This window comes from Bos javanicus, chromosome 14 (assembly GCF_032452875.1).
Source record: "Bos javanicus breed banteng chromosome 14, ARS-OSU_banteng_1.0, whole genome shotgun sequence".
NCBI lineage: Eukaryota > Metazoa > Chordata > Mammalia > Artiodactyla > Bovidae > Bos > Bos javanicus.
Genome location: NC_083881.1, coordinates 41,287,088 through 41,303,957, shown reverse-complemented (window position 1 = coordinate 41,303,957; position 16,870 = coordinate 41,287,088). Strand labels below are relative to the sequence as shown.

Here is a 16,870-nt window from a genome sequence, read left to right as displayed (position 1 = left end):
AGGTCTACTGAAATAGGCATTAAAAAATAGATTGTGCTAGCTTTGGCAGCACATATGCTAAAATTGGAATGATGCAGAGAAGATTAACATGGCCCTGTACAGGATGACATGTACATTTGTGAAGGATTCCATATTTTTGGTATATTTGTAGGTTGTTAAGAGAATTGATCTTTCTCATCACAATAAAATATTTTTTTCTTTTTTTGTAATGATGAGATTATGGATCTGTATAAGACGATGTTAAACTTGTAGTAATCATATCATGATATATGTAAGTCAAATCATTATGCTATACACCTTAAACTTATACAGTGCTGTACATCCAGTGCATCTCAGTGAAACTGGAAAAAAATAGATTATGCCATTAAAGCATGAAATTGAAAGATAATAATAAGAATAGCAACAAAATAAGGTTAGTTTATTTTTTTGCATCCTGAGTAAGTGTCAGTTTCTGAATCAGGTTCTTTCTCACAAAAGCCTTAGGAAGCACTGGGTTAGCCAAAAGTTTTGTTCAGGTTTGGTCCACCGGCTAAGTTTGAAAGTGTTGGGAAGTAAGAAAGAATATTTCTGATAAATGCAGTGTCTTACTTTATGAAAACATGAAAACATTTAAACAGTGACTTTTATTAAAACATAATTTAAAAAATTAAGAGCACTGCTTTGGTGTTTTAATTCCATTGTGTCAATTTTGATTTCCCTCAAACAGTAGAGATTGAAGTCTTCAAAGGGATCCCACAAGGGTGTCTGTGCTAAACTGCCATTTCCAAAAGATCACAACTGATGCTCACAAGTTATTCTCACAAGTATCATATACAACAAATATAAGCTTTGCAATATACAATTTGAGGAAGATTAGTGAAGCCAAGGAGCCACAACTGTCACACTCACAGGATGGTAGTGTTAGTTGCTCAGTGGTGTCCAACTCTTTGGGACCCCACGGACTGGACTGTAACCCACCGGGTTCCTCTGTCCATGGAATTCTCCGAGCAAGAATGCTGGAGTAGATTGCCATTCCCTTCTCCAGGGCATCTTCCTGACCCAGGGATCAAACCCAGGTCTTCTTCACTGCAGGCAGACTCTTTACCATGTAAGCCACCAGGGAACCCCATATACTCACAGAAATACCACTCAAATATCCATGCCTTCCAATATAAGCACAGCAAATATGCGTATACAATTAAATTGTTTGACATTTGAAATGTGTGACATTGCCCTATGTAACTCTAACACATTAACCAGTACATGGTAATCCCCTGGTGGCAGTGATTGATTCAGGATGGCACAATCAAAGTGAAGCAATTTATTCATTGGTTGTGGGAAGCAGCCTCTTCCTGTATTGAAAAAGGAAGCTATGTAAGTCAGGCTGCAGCAACTATTTATGTCCACTATGAGGACAACTAGTTTGTAGGTGAAGCTGCAACACAGAAGAGGGTAGAAAAAAATGATTAACTGTAAATCATTTAGTTTAAATAAGTCATAAACACCTTCAGATATTTGACTGGTTACAAGGACTGCTTTTCTGGCTGAGTTTTAGTTATAGTTAGTTATGTAAACGATATAGGGACATATACGTTTATATACAATACAGACACCTCGTGGTATCAGGTGATTCCTATGATGGGTAAGATATTTAGAAAATTATTTAATACATACTAAGTGCAAGAGCTAGTATAGACTTTGAGAAGAAGAAATCATTATAAATTAATGGCTTTGAGAATGATTCTGAATCAAATAACTCCAACACTGTGAATTACAAATTATGTGCTAATATATCTATATATAAAGTGTTAGCAATGGTGAGAAAACTCATAGACTGTGATTCATATGAATTTCTGTTTCAAAGCAAGGCTTCTACATTCCATTTTGGATCTCATTCATACTATTATCTATGCAGAATGGGCTAGGGAAGAGTGGAATTGCTGCAGTCTATACAAAACAAGTGAACAGGATTGGCTTGGAGTTGTGCCGTCTTTGCAGAGGTAGTAATTTGTCTCAATGAAGATTGTTGCCTTGATTAATGATATAAAAATATAGGAGTTTGTAAGATTAGGTTCTCTCTAAGAAGGGCAAAATTTGATAGTATAAGCATACTTTTGAAATGACATTTTATTTTAAAGCTGACATTTTAGACTTTTATTTGTTGTCAGTAAAATAGAGCAAAATTGGTTATACATGTATTATTTCTTTTTCCTCCAACTTCTCTAGCCACACTCTCCACAGCACACAGACATATTCACGCACAAGAAGATATATGACTAAAATTGAAGGAACGTCACACACAGTGCGAAGGGGATGTTGTGGTAGTTAGTATGAAATATTAAGTAAAAGCTAAACGAGTGACTGGGGAAAAAGGTCTTTATTAAATAACTAGTTTTTTGTGAGATTCAGACTATGTAATCTAGCATGTAACAATTTGGTACAGATATAAACCATGTATAAGGAGAAGTTAGTAATAAAAGTAAGTGATTGATTCAAAATAAGTGAGCTAAGAACAGTATTTTTACTGAGTATTAATACCTTTTCCTACTGTTATAGGATAAAGTGTTTTGATTCAATCAATTAATTTGGGATTGGAGTGTAAAGAGGATACTCAAAATAGGATTTTGAAGATTTTTACAATTTTGTTAAGTAAAGGACACATGGGAGCCATTTTATTCATGCAGTTATTCATGCAGTCTATAATTCATTTACTTAGTAAATTAGGATGTAAGAAAAGTTTTGAGCATCTAAGATGAACCTGTTTTAATTTTTTTCAATTTTTATTTTTTTACAGTATTTCCTTGTTGGTTATCTGTTTTAAATATAGCAGTGTGTACATGTCAGTCCCAAACTTCCAATCTATGCCTTCCTGGTAATCATAAATTCATTCTCTAAGTCTGTTCATCTGTTTCTGTTTTGTAAATAAGTTCATTTGTATAAAATGAACATCTAATTAGCAAGATGGGCTTGTCATTAAATAGATAAGTGAAAACCAATTAGATATGATCCCTGACCACAAGGAATTTCAAGTTTCATGATAAATGCGATGAAATAAATCTTCTCTAATATTAAATCTGATGACTTTAAATTTAGAATTTGTATAGGTCACAGAGACACTCCATTTTTGGAATAAATATTTAAGATGAGAAAAGTGAATGGAGACAGAGAGATCAGAGCTTCCACAGTGGCTCAGAGGTAAAGAATCTGCCTGCAATACAGAAGATATTAGAGACATGTGCTTGATCCCTGGGTCAGAAAAATTCCCTGAAGGAGGGCCTGCAATCTACTCCAATATTCTTGCCTGGAGAATCCCATGGACAGAGGAGCTTGCTAGGCTATAGTCCATAGGGTTGCATAGAGTCCAACAAGACTGAAGTGACTTAGCATGCACAGAGAGATCAACATACTATCTGAAAATTAACCTTAGGAGCTCTTTCTGGGTTGCCTGGCAACTGCTTCCCTTCCAATGGCCAAATTACACATCTGTCAGAAAGTTCCTATTTGTGGTCATAGAAGAAATTTCTCATTCATAGAATATTACACAACTTGACAATCCTCAAAACACAGGGTCAGAAGCAGGGGTACACGTCTGACCATTATTCCTTCAGTCTTTTGGGCCCTAGAATTATCTTTTAAATGGAAATAGGGGTTTCCCTGGTGGCTCAGTGGTAAATAAATTGCCTGTGGTGCAGGAGCTACAGGAGACGCAGTTCAATCTCTGAGTTAGGAGGATCTCCTGGAAAAGGGCATGGCAATTCACTCCAGTATTCTTGCCTGAAGAATTCCATGGACAGAGGACCCTAGTGGGCTACACAGTCCATGGGGTTGCAAAGAGTCAGATGCAACTGAAGTGATTTAACAGCGACAGCATTACCAATGGTATAGTATTTGCTTTCCTGATAGCTCAGTTGGTGAAGAATCCGCCTGCAATGCAGGAGAACCCAGTTCAATTCCTGGGCTGGGAAGATCCACAGAAGAAAGGATCAGCTACCCATTCTAGTATTCTCGGGCTTCCCTTGTAGCTCAGCTGGTCAGGAATCTGCCTGCCCATGCAGGAGACACAGGTTCAATCACTGAGTCAGAAAGATTCCCTGGAGAAGGAAATGGCAATCCACTCCAGTATTGTTGCCTTGGAAATCCCATGGACAGAGGAGCCTGGTGAGCTGCAGTCTACGGGGTTACAAAAGAGTCATACATAATTTAGTGACTATACAACAACAACACAACAACAACAAAAATGTTTCTACAAGATAAATTCAGACTTAAATTGAAGAAAGTGGGAAAACCACTAAACCATTCAGGTATGACCTAAAACAAATCCCTTATGATTATATAGTGGAAGTGAGAAATAGATTTAAGGTCCTAGATCTGATAGACAGGGGCCTGACGAACTATGGACAGAGGTTCGTGACATTGTACAGGAGGCAGGGACAACCGTCCCCAAGAAAAAGAAATGCAAAAAAGCAGAATGGCTGTCTGAGATGGCCTTACAAATAGCTGTGAAAAGAAGAGAAGTGAAAAGCAAAGGAGCAAAGGAAAGATATACCTACTTGAATGTAGAGTTCCAAAGAATAGCAAGAGATAAGAAAGCCTTCCTCAGCGATCAATGCAAAGCAATAGAGGAAAACAACAGAATGGGAAAGACTAGAGATCTCTTCAAGAAAATTAGAGATACCAAGGGAACAAATCATGCAAAGATGGGCTCAATAAAGGTAAGAAATGGTATGGAGCTGACAGAATCAGAAGATATTAAGAAGAGGTGGCAAGAATACACAGAAGAATTGTATAAAAAAGATCTTCACGACCCAGATAATCACGATGGTGTGATCACTCACCTAGAGCCAGACATCCTGGAATGTGAAGTTAAGTGGGCCTTAGGAAGCATCACTATGAACAAAGCTAGTGGAGGTTATGGAATCCTAGTTGAGCCATTTCAAATTCTAAAAGATGATGCTTTGAAAGTGCTGCACTCAATATGTCAGCAAATTTGGAAAACTCAGCAGTGGCCACAGAACTGGAAAAGGCCAGTTTTCATTCCAAGCCCAAAGAAAGGCCATGCCAAAGAATGCTCAAACTACCGCACAATTGCACTTATCTCACATGCTAGTAAAGTAAGGCTCAAAATTCTCCAAGCTAGGCTTCAGCAACACATGAACCGTGAACTTCCAGATGTTCAAGCTGGTTTTAGAAAAGGCAGAGGAACCAGAGATCGAATTGCCAACATCTGCTGGATCATTGAAAAAGCAAGAGAGTTTCAGAAAAACATCTGCTTTATTGACTATGCCAAAGCCTCTGACTGTGTGGTTCACAACAAATGGTGGAAAATTCTGAAAGAGATGGGAATACCAGACCACCTGACCTGCCTCTTAAGAAATCTGTATGCAGGTCAGGAAGCAACAGTTAGAACTGGACATGGAACAACAGACTGGTTCCAAATAGGAAAAGGAGTTCGTCAAGGCTGTATATTGTCACCCTGCTTATTTAATTTATATGTAGAATACATCATGAGCAACACTGGGCTGGAAGAAACACAAGCTGGAATCAAGATTGCCGGGAGAAATATCAATAACCTCAGATATGCAGATGACACTACCCTTATGGCAGAAAGTAAAGAGGAACTAAAAAGTCTCTTGATGGGAGTGAAAGAGGAGAGTGAAAAGGGCTTAAAGCTCAACATTCAGAAAACTAAGATCATGGCATTCGGTCCCATTACTTCATGGCAAATAGATTGGGGAAAAAGTGGAAACAGTGGCTGACTTTATTTTTGCGGGCTCCAAAATCACTGCAGATGGTGATTGCTGCCATGAAATTAAAAGATGCTTACTCCTTGGAAGGAAAGTTATGACCAACCTAGACAGCATATTAAAAAGCAGAGACATTACTTTGCCATCAGTGGTCTGTCTAGTCAAGGCTATGGTTTTTCCTGTGGTCATGTATGTATGTGAGAGTTGGACTATAAAGAAAGCTGAGTGCCAAAGAATTGATGCTTTTCAACTGTGGTATTGGAGAAGCCTCTTGAGAGTCCCTTGGACTGCAAGGAGATCCAGCCTGTCAATCCTAAAGGAGATCAGTCCTGGGAAGACTGATGTTGAAGCTGAAACTCCAATACTTTGGCCACCCTATGCAAACAACTGACTCATTGCAAAAGATCCTGATGTTGGGAAGGATTGAAGGCAAGAGGAGAAGGGGACGACAGAGGATGAGATGGTTGGATGGCATCACTGACTCAATGGACATGAGTTTGGGTAGACTCCAGGAGTTGGTGATAGACATGGAGGCCTGGTGTGCTGCAGTTCATGGGGTTGCAAAGAGTCCGGCATGACTGAGCAACTGAACTGAATTGAACTTTGTTATCCAATATATCCTTATTATGATATTTATCTATTTTACACTTAATAGTTTTTATCTTTTAATCTTACCCCTGTCCCTTTCTCCCAATTGGTAACTACTAGTTTGTTTTCTCTGTTTCTGGTTTACTCATATATTTTTGGGGCTTCCCTCATGGCTAGATGGTAAAGAATCTGCATGCAATGCCGGAGACTTGAGTTTGTATCCCTGGATTGGGAAAATCCCCTGGAGGAGGGTATGGCAACCCACTCCAGTATTCTTGCCTGGAGAATCCCCATGGACAGAAGAGCCTGGCAGGCTACAGTCCTTGGGGTCACAAAGTGTTGGTTTTCTCTATCTGTGAGTCTGTCTCTGTTTCACTTATATACATTTGACTGTTTTATTTTTTAGATTCCATATAAAAGTGAAGTCATATGATATATGTCTTCCTCTGTTCAACTTTTTCTAAGCATGATATTCTCTAGGTCCATGCACATTCCTGAAAATGGCATGGCTGAGTAATATCCCATTCCTTATCCATTCACATGTTCCTTCTGCATTCACCTGTTGATAGGCACTTGGGTTGCTTCAGTATCTTGGCTATTATAAATAGTGCTGCTATGAACACTGATGCTTTCATATTGTGGTGCTGGAGAAGACTTTTAAGAGTCCTTTGGATTGCAAGGAAATCAAGTCAGTCAGTCTTAAAGGAAATCAACCTTGACTATTCATTAGAAGGACTGTTGTTGAAATTAAATCTCCATACTTGGCCACCTGATGTGAAGAACTGACTCACTAGAAAAGGCTGATTATGGGGAAGATCGAAGACAAAAGGCAAATGGCATGGCCAGAGGATGAGATGGTTAGCATCACTGACTCAATGGGCATGAATTTGAACAAACTCCAGCAGATACTAGAGGACAGAAGAGCCTGGCATGCTACAGTGCACAGAATTGAAAAGAGGTGAACATGACTTAGTGACTGAACAATGTCAACAATGAACATTGAGCTGCATATAGCTTTTCAAATTAGTGTTTTCATTTTTTTTTTTCTGGATGTATACCCAGGGGTGCAATTGCTGGATCATGTAATAGTTATATTTTTAGTTTTCTGAGGGATTTCCATACTGTTTCCCATAGTGGTCACACCAATTTATATTCCCACCGATTCCAAGGAGAGAGGAGCCTGGGGGGCTACAGTCCATGGGGTCACAAAGGGTCAGACATGATAGCGACTGAACAGCAATAATGTACAAACACTCCCTTTTCTCCACATCCTTGATAATATTTATCATTTGTAGACTTGGTTGTGAAGTGATATATCAATGCCTTTTTGATTTACATTTCCCTAAAAATTAGTGATGTTGAGGGTTATCTCCATGTGCCTGTTAACCATCAGTATGTTAATTTTTAAAAATATCCACACAGAGCTTCTGCCCATTTAAAATTTTGTTTCTGCTTTTTTGATATTTAGTTGTATGAGCTGTTTTCATATTTTGGATATTAACCACTCCCCCGCTGTGCTGTGCTTAGTCTCTCAGTCGTGTCCAACTCTTTGTGACCTCGTGGACTGCAGCCCACCAGGCTTCTCTGTCCATGGGGATTCTCCAGGCAAGAATGTTGAAGTGGGTTGCTGTGCCTTCCTCCAGGGGATCTTCCCAACTCAGGGACTGAACGCAGGACTTCACACTGAAGGTGAATTCTTTACTGTCTGCGCCACCAGGGAAGCCCACTAACCCCCCAGAGACCTTATCATTTAGAAATATTTTCTCTTATTCCATAAGTTGTCTTTTCATTTTGTTAATGGTTTCCCTTGCTTTGCAAAAGATTTGAAGTTTAATTAGGTCCCATTTGTTTTTATTTTCTTTGTCTTAGGAGACAGATCAAAATATTGCTACATGTCAAAGAATGCTCTGCTTGTTTTCCTCTAGGAGTTTTGCAATCTCAGTTCTTACATGAAAGTCTTTAATACATTTTGAATTTGTTTATATTGTGTGAGAAAGTCTTCTAATCTCATTTTTTTCACATGTAATAACTGTCCAGTTTTCCCAGAACCCTTTATGGAAGAGACTGTCTTTTCTTTGCTGTATATTCTTGCCTCTGTTTTTGTAGATTAATTGATCCTAGGTATGTGTGTGTGTTTTCTGGCCCCTTGATTCTATTGTTAATCTATATGCCTATTTTTATGTCAGTACAATATTGTTTTGATTACTGTAGCTTTGCGTATTTTTTTTTTTTACTTTTGATTTTGTTTTATTTTATTATATTGACATAAAGTTGATTTACAATGTTCTGTTATTTTCAGGTATATAGAAAAGTGATTCAGTTATACATAAAAACATATCTTTTTTCAAATTTTATAAGTTATTACAAAATATTGAGTACAGTTCCCTTTGCTACACAGTAGGTAATTGTTGGTTATCTATATTATATGTAGTAATGTATATATATTAATCCCAGGCTCCTAATTTATCGCTCCCCTACTCTCCCTTTTTGGTAACCCATAAGCTTGTTTCCTGTGTCTGTAGATCTATTTCTGTTTTTTAGATAAGTTCATTTACCATTTGCAGCAAACATGAAAGCAACCTAAAAATTATCATACTAAGTGAATTAAACTATACCAGGAAAGACAAATATCATATGATACTATTTATATGTAAAATCTAGTTTTGTAGTTTAATATGAAGTTAGGGAGTATAATACTTCCAATTTTGTTCTTTTTCTCAAGATTGTCTTGTCAGTTAAAGACTTTTGTGGTTCCATATGAATTTTAGGATAGATTATTTTAGTTCTATGAAAAACATGAGTATTTTGATAGGGGTTGCATTTAATCTGTAGATTGCTTTGGATAGCATGACTATTTTGACAATATTAATATGTTCAATCCAAGATCATAGGGTATCTTTTGATTTTTTGGCATCATTTTAAATTTCCTTCATTAGTATTTCATAGTTTTCAGAGTATTTCCCCTCTTTGGTTAAATTTATTCCTTTGTATTTTATCCTTTTTGATTTAATTTTATTAAGTTTTTTTTCCTTTTCTCTTTCTGACAGTTCATTGTTAGTGTATAGAAAAGTAACATGTCTCTGTGTAGTAATCATGTATCTTGTAATTTGCTGAATTCATTTGTTAGTTCTAATAATTTTTGGTGAGACTAGAGTTTTCTTCATGGAGAATCATGTTATTTGCAAATACTGATAGTTTTATTTTTACCTTCCAATTTGGATGGCTTTTTTTTTTCTTACCTAATTGCTATTGTTAGGATTTCTAATACTATATTAAATTGTTCTTGATTTTAGAGGAAAAATTTTCAGCTTTTCATCATTTAGTGTTATTTTAGCTGTGAAACTGTCATAAACAGCCTTTATTATGTTGAGATATGTTCCTTCTATCCCAACTTTGATGAGAGTTTTGTAATGAGTAGATGTTGAATTCTGTCAAACGCTTTTTCTGAATCTATGGAAATAAACATATTTTTATTCTTCCTTTTGTTAATGCAAAATCATTTAATATGATTGACTTGTGACTATTGTATCATCCTTGAGTCCCTGGAATAAACCCAATTTGCTCCTGCTGTATGATGTTCTTTATATGTTGTTGGATTTTTTTCTATTTTCAGGTGAGGTTTAAGCCATGATTTTATCAAATATATTTTATATCCCTATCTCTCTTCTTCTGGGACACTGTAATGCAAATATTAGGATGCTTGATGTCTTCCCAGTTTAAACTATCCTCATATTTTAAAAGCATTGTTATTCTTTGTGCTTTTCTGACTAAGTGATTTCCATTATATTATCTTTCCGATTACTTATTGTTCTGTATCACCTAGTCTATTGTTAATTCCTTCTAGCGTATTTTTCCTTTCAATTATTATATTCTTCAGCTCTGTTTTTTTTTAATACCTTCTAGTCCTTTGTTGAAATTCTCATTATATTTGTCCATTATTTTCTCCTATTCAGTTAGCCTTTTTATTACTACTACTTTGAACTCATTATCAAGTAAATTATTTACCTCTGTTTTATCAAGATTCTTTTCAGGTTATTTCTTGATTTCTGAAATATATCCTTCTGTCTTCTCCTTTTGTTTAACTTTCTCTGTCTCTAGAAAATTAGAGGAGACCGATCTTGATCCTAAAGGAGTGCCCTTGTGTGATAACCTCCATATTCATTCTGTGACTACCACAGAATGGATAGGAAGAGTTGGATCTGAAGTGAGCATGGGCCACATCTTCCAGGGAGTGCTGACAGCCACCACTTTGATTCAGAAGTAGGACTGATGTTGGAAGGGTTAGAGCTAAATTCATGTACAAGCCTGGGCTCTGCCTATGCTAGTAATCATTACTGCCCTATGGTAACAGTCCCTGATGGAGCTGGGTTTCTCCCAAGTGTCTTGGTAGTCTCCACTTTGGCTGCAGTCATAGCCAACATGTGAGGCCTTGGGCCTACAGTTCTGTGCTGGCTGCACTTTTTCCTAATGTGAGGTCCTTGGTAAAGGCTGGGGGCACTGGAGGAGTTGATACCACACAACTGAGCTATTTTTGTTTTCATATGCAATGGCAGTACCTTTTCCGAAACTAGTTTCACTTCTCCTAAGTGTGAGTAGGGGCATGCTTGCTGTCAATGGCTGCCTCTGTCCTGGTAGAGGCAGGGTTGGGGCCCAATAATATCTAAGTGGCAACAGTAGCCCCCTCCTTAGTGAGGACCAGAAGAGGGGCTGGAGCAGGAGGTTGGGAGACAAACTGGGGTGGGTGAGCAAGCCAACCAGAGCACCAGGCAGTTTTCAGCGTGCCACCTCTGTGCTGTGATCAAGAAAAGCAAGACTATATGCACACTCTTCAAGAGCAGAATCTTGGTTTCATATAACCCTTTCGTAAACTCCACTGAGTTTCAAACCAGCTAAGAGGACTTGTCTCTCTGGTGTCATATTCCAAGGACTGAGGTGCCTAATATATAGCTCAAACCCTTTGCTCCCCAGGGAAGACCCTAGATCCCATCATATGCCCCTCCTCTTCTGGATACCCCTATAAAGGGTGTGGGTTCCTACCAGATAACTTTTTCTCCCTTCCTACCAAATTCTGTGTGCATCTCTTTTTACAGTTTTGGTTATAGAATTGTTCTGCCAGACTGAAGATTGTTTTCAGCAAGAATTGCTCCATGTGTAGTTGCTTTTTTGATGTGTTAAGAGAGGAGGTGAGCTTAGCATTCTCTTGCACCATCATCTTGATATCCACTTTCTAAGATCTTTAGCTGAGCAGAGCAATATTCTCACAAATTATTTTGCACACCCAAATTCTTTTTTTCATTTGATGCAAATAGGCCTTCATGCTAGAATGAGAGGCATATACCACTCTCCTTATCTTCTCTTTTCACATTCCCACAAAAAAAGTAAATCCATATATAAAGTTTACAAGTATCTACTCATACAAATATTTTAATATTTCCATCAAGTAGGAAATGTGCTAAATTATCTTGTAAAAACATTAGAAATTTATGATAACGATTTTAAAATATCCATTAGAGAAATTCCTTAAGGCATCCAAGGTGATAAAAACAGGTATGATACTGGCTGTTTAGTAGAGAACTCAGGTATTGACTATGACAAATATTTCCAAATACACTAGGCCTTTGTCCTGTCGAGTGTGGCACCAGTTCTAAGTAATCTAGGCGAGAACGATCAATTCTCAAATTTTCTTTACTTATATTATCAGTATCAGCAATCATAAAATTATACTTTGTTCTCCACTGTATAATATTAAAAAAAAAAACAAGAAAATGTGCGGTGGACTATGATTTACTTTCATAGACACAAAAATACATGATTACAGACAGTGAAAAAAATGTTGAAAGATGACATCAGCATGGTCCAAGTCCAGAGACAAAGTTTGCATTAACATTATTTTAGTTACTTTCAAAACCTCTGATTTAATTACAGACCTCTCAGAATATGTGTATGTAAGAATTTGTAGGATAAAAATGCATGCCTTGGAATTCTTTTAATTATACATTCTGTGCAGAAATAATTGTATGAATGAAATGCTGCTTCCATATCCTTCTCTACAATGCTTTGATGGAAAGATTTCCATATCTAAGTATAAGACATTATGCCCAATACAACCTAAAGAAAGCTATTGTCACAAAACATTACATGCAATCTCATCCTGACACATTTAACTCCTCAGGGAAAAACAAATGTCATAAAAACCTCACCAGTCTCACAATAGTAACAATCCAATATGGCTACCTACCTTTTAGCTTCAAATTACATTTTCTGTTTGGCTAACTCAGAGACTTTTTCCAATGCCTACATTTAATAATGTGCCTACTATACATGAATTAAAATATTTAATCTTAAAACAAATATGAAAAATTGGGAAAACAGATGAAAAATAGTGATGTTTGTTTCTGTGGCATTAATAGATGGTATGTAATGAAGCTAATTCTAGCCTAAGTACTATTATTACTATGTTTTGGTAAGTCTGGACTTTTGATTACTTGACATGACGTGTGTCAACATACTAGTCCCATGTCTCTATTTTCAGTTGTATTGTCTTTTGTTATATGTACATTGTCATCTTTTCTGTTAATATATTAATTTAATGGTAACCATGGAGAGCTTCTAACCTTTATGTCTCTGAATATAAACCTTAATGAAAATGTCCCCAGCAGTTTTGATTCTGTTTTCTGTTGTTTGGAACTGGCTGAAAGTTATGCATATTCAGTACAATTGACTCTTTCGAAAGGAATCCAGCAGAGACTGAATTAATATGTGAGAAAAGTTAATTGAAGTGGTTCTGCCTTAGGGATTTTCATGAGATTTCAAGATGTTGGCTGGAGTCACAGTTATGTGAAAGTTTGACTGTGGTTAGAAGATTTGCTTTCAAGGTAATTCACTCACATAGCAAGTTGATACTGGTGTCAGCAGAACTCAGTTTTTCCAAGTAGGATACTCTGAGGCAGAAGGTAGACAGTACTCCTCAGGGGAAAGCAATTGGAAATTTATTCTTTGGGAATAGAAACTTCAAAATATCAATAGCAGGACAATTGAGAGAGGAGGCTGGGCCTTGTTCAGATAGAAGACGAGAGACTACATATTTCTCATTTTCGAAGTAAAGAGACCTCACCAACTACACGTGCTCAGAAAAGCTCCTTGGGGGTCAAATGGTAGTGATGCTATCTGATGCCACTACCCATACGCCTCTTAGGTGGAATCCATCTTGGCCAAGGGATGCATGTAGTGATGCTATCTGATGCCACTACCCATATGCCTCTTAGGTGGAATCCATCTTGGCTAAGGGATGCATGTGCACACACGGGAGGAGACTGCAATATACCAAATATGGCTTCTGAATCAGGCAAATCAAAGTGATTGGGCAAAGGAAACCTGGAAGAAATGCCCATTAAAAGTAATTCAAACTATATTTGCAACTCAGCAGCTCTCCCTCTGAGGTTGCCTGTGTGTCTCCCTCCATGTACTATACTTTTTTTCTCTCCTAATAAATACTTTACTTGTTTCACTACTTTCTGCCTTTGTGGGAATTCTTTTTCAGCAAAGACAAAAGACCAGGGACTTTTCACTGATCACTGGTCTAGTGGATAGGATTCGGTATTCTCATAACCACAACCTGACCTCAATCTCTGTCAGGGGAACCAAAGCCCTGCTTCAAGCTGCTGCAGGCCAAAGCCATCCAAGATCAACTCCAGGGGACTTTTTGAAGTCTGACATCTGACTACTTCCAAAGAGCAATGTGTAAGTAGCAACATCATTTTAAGACAGCCTCAAAAGTCACACACCACCACTTCAGTAGGTCCTTTTCATCATACACATCAGCCCATTGCCCTGTGGGAGCTACCGCCAAGTGTATGAACACTAGGAGGCAGAAATTATTAAGGCCCATCATGCAGTCTTGTTACCAGAGAATATGTGATGGGAAAGAAGGTATTTAATATGCACTTCAGATAGTACAAGAAATGAAAGGCACTGCTACTTCAATCTAAGAGGGAGAAAAGTCACTTGCTTTTCACTTTCTATATTTTGATTGATTAATAATGGTGATGGATTATTTGATGTATTAACTTTACTCATATCAAATTGTCTGGCACTTTCAGTCTTCTTTCATAAAATCTAATTATTCCAACTCATGTATAATTTATTTCATTCTTCTTACAGCCTTACTATTTTATTTTTTTTTTAATTTATAATCACAAATGTTCAGTTGAATAGGTTTGAACTGATGCTGAACCAAAGGGAAGAAAGTAAAGATATTTTGCTACAAATTCATTACAAAGATATCATTAAAGTGTTATTTTGCAGTGCAATTCAATGCTGTTTTGCTAAGAAACATTAAAAATATATTTAAAAATAAATATAGTGTTGTAAAATTCACATAACTTTCTGACCTCTTGTTGTGATGCTGTTAAAGTAAAATTATTTTACTGAATGATACAATATGGCAGAGACCATGAAAGCAATAGTTGGCAGTAAGAGAGTATAAAATGGTTAAAAAAATTTTTTTTTCTAAAAAAGGTAAGAAGAACCTAAAGGAGGAAAAGTTTGAATACATAGACTAAGAATTACAAACTCAAGTATGTAAAGAAAACAGGCGGGTAACATAAATGGGTAAAGCAAGCCTAGTTAGACACTGACGGAGAAGGCAATGGCACCCCACTCCAGTACTCTTGCCTGGAAAATCCCATGGATGGAGGAGCCTGGTAGGCTCCAGTCCATGGGGTCGCTAAGAGTCGGACACGACTGAGCGACTTCACTTTCACTTTTCACTTTCATGCATTGGATAAGGAAATGGCAAACCACTCCAGTATTCTTGCCTGGAGAATCCCAGGGACAGGGGAGCCTAGTGTGCTGCCGTCTATGGGGTCGCACAGAGTCGGACACGACTGAAACGACTTAGTAGCAGTAGCAGCAGTTAGACACTGTAGAAAACTGAGAAGATGTCACACTTAAAGAGGTCATGAATGTGAAGTCCATGCCAATTTTTGGAATTACTATCCTGATACCAGCTTAAAAAAAAAAAAAAAACAAGAAAAAATTGAAATATGAACTTTTAAGAGAACTCTATGTAACAGTTTTATTGATACATAATTAACATATCATAAAATGCATTATTTTAAATTTCAAAATGCACTGTTTGGCAGTATATTTGGTTGTACTGCAGCCTGGTGGGCTACAGTCCATAGGGTTGCAAAGAGTCAGACATGACTGAGCAACCAGCACTTTGTTGTGCAACCATCACCACTATCAAATTTTAGAACATTTTCAATCACATTAAAATGAAACTGTGTGCCCATTAGAATCAATTCCCATTTCTCTCTCCACCCAGGTCATGGCAATGGCAACCACTAATATATTTTCTGTCTCTATGAACTTGATTATTATAGATATTTTATATAAATGGAATTATGTAATATATAGTCTTTTGTTAATGACTTTTTCTGTTTATGTTATATACATGAGCCAAAGACGGCTTCTGTAAATGATTCTTATGTTGTTGGCTTCTTCATAGCAGGCTAGCATCTGTTAGCTCAAAAGTTCCTTAACTTCAGACTCAAACTGTTACACATCCAGATTTTTAATCCGGTATTTCTTGTCTAAAGAATCTTCAGTCAACATCTACTAGCCTTAGATAAGATAAACTCCAGGGCTATGGTGACCTCAAACCATTGTTGCCCTTCAGAGATCCCTGATCCAGACTCTCCTCATCCCATGGTGCTGAGAGCAACATCACTTAGACTCATAAATGTCTCCTCTCTGATTCTTCTTTCCTCTGTGAGTTCCCCAGTCTGCTCCATTTATGGATATACCACTGTTTTTATCCATTCGTCAGTTCATAGACATTTGGATTGCTTCCACTTTGAACTATTTTACTGGTGTGTGTATTCTTATACAAGTTTTTGTATGGACAAATGTTTTAATGTTTCTTGGTTATATACCTAGGAGTAGAATTTCTGTGTAATATGATAACTCTGTGCTTAACATTTTGAAGAACTGCCAAACTCTTTTTCAAAATGTCTGCTTCATTTTACAATCCCACAAGCAATGTACTAAGGTTCCAATTTCTCTACATCTTGCCAACACTTGTTATTGTCATAGTTCTAATAGATTTTTGTTGCTGTTTTCCAGAAGAATAAGGAGTATTCTTAATTTAAGTGATCTTTGTCATGAAAATATTTTGGATTTTGCCAATTTTTCTTTCTGAATCTACTGAAATGATCATGACATTTTGCATACTTTATTTTATTATAGTATATTATATATATATATATACACACATACATATTGATTTTTCAGTGTTAAACTAATCTTGGATTCTAGGAATAAACCACACAATTTATCGAATGTATAATCCTTTCATATATGGCTTAATTTGGTTCCTGAGTATTCTATTGAGAATTTTTTGTTCTACATTCATAAACTATCAGCTCTTTTTCTTTTTCTTGCAGTGTGATTGTCTGGTTTTAGTATCAGAGCAATCCTAGTTTCATAGAACAAGTTATAAAGTGTTCCTTCCTCTATTTTTGGAAGAATTTAAAAATTATTCGTATTATTTATTT

At 36.9% G+C, this 16,870-nt stretch overlaps 1 non-coding gene across 1 annotated transcript; it reads left to right on the top strand.

Moving 5' to 3' along the window:
* Nucleotides 1-33: 33 nt before the first annotated feature.
* Nucleotides 34-138, top strand: LOC133260855 (U6 spliceosomal RNA). Its single transcript, XR_009740996.1, has one exon. It is a non-coding gene; the product is annotated as a U6 spliceosomal RNA (small nuclear RNA).
* The last annotated feature ends 16,732 nt before the right edge of the window (nt 139-16,870 follow it).